We start from the raw sequence: 839 nt of genomic DNA, 5'->3' as shown, positions 1-839 counted from the left end.
GATACGTTATCTCTTTAATTTGACGAAATCGAAAACTATACAGTAAAATTTCATGAGAATACATTAAAAAATGTAATAATTTCATTTCCGGTACACCAAAAATCTAACTTGAGAGAAAGTAGATCGTATTTTTGGATTAACGGATTTAACTTATCAAAAACCACTTAGTGGCTTCTTCACATTAAAATACGTGTTAACCAGCGATTATTATAAACGATTAAGATTCAGTTTAGACGAAGAAAATTATTACTTTTGTATTCCGGAACTATAAAAGTTATACTTTCATGATTAAATACTTTTATGGGGAAAGAATATAAAATATATGCGATAAACAACAAAAGAAATAAATATTCAAAATTTCAAGATCAAAATTACTTCTCCGGGTCAACGTCAGGTTTCCTTGCTAGTAAACTTTCTGCTCCGCTAAACTCCGGCTGTAGACATTTCTTGTTTTCGACTTTAGATGTCCATCTTTTTCGACCCATTTTTTTCTTCTTTCGACTACATAGTGTTCTTTTTTTCTTTTTTCTAGTCACGCTAGCTCACACACACGTCCTAATTTGCATATGAGCATTTTCCACGGCTACTGCTGCTAATATCCTCGCAAGTCAGCTATATTACAGCTCTTACTGATATTTTCCTACACACTCATACGCGCTCTTTTACACATGTTTCATATTCTATTCAGTTCTGTTGAAAGTTGCGTCAATTTGTTTCGTTTTCCATCGATTCCTCTTTCAATCCTGTTGTTTGTCAGAACTGAGAAATCTAACGTTTGAAAGTTTCTTTCCTTCTTGTTAATTATTATGACGTCTAGTCTCGTTGCTTTGTGTGAGTTT

The sequence above is a fragment of the Euprymna scolopes genome, unplaced genomic scaffold (assembly GCF_053919585.1).
Source record: "Euprymna scolopes isolate OS-2025 unplaced genomic scaffold, ASM5391958v1 sca165, whole genome shotgun sequence".
In the NCBI taxonomy this organism is placed as follows: domain Eukaryota; kingdom Metazoa; phylum Mollusca; class Cephalopoda; order Sepiida; family Sepiolidae; genus Euprymna; species Euprymna scolopes.
The sequence above is the reverse complement of the archived record's forward strand: the minus strand, read 5'-3'. Positions refer to the sequence as shown.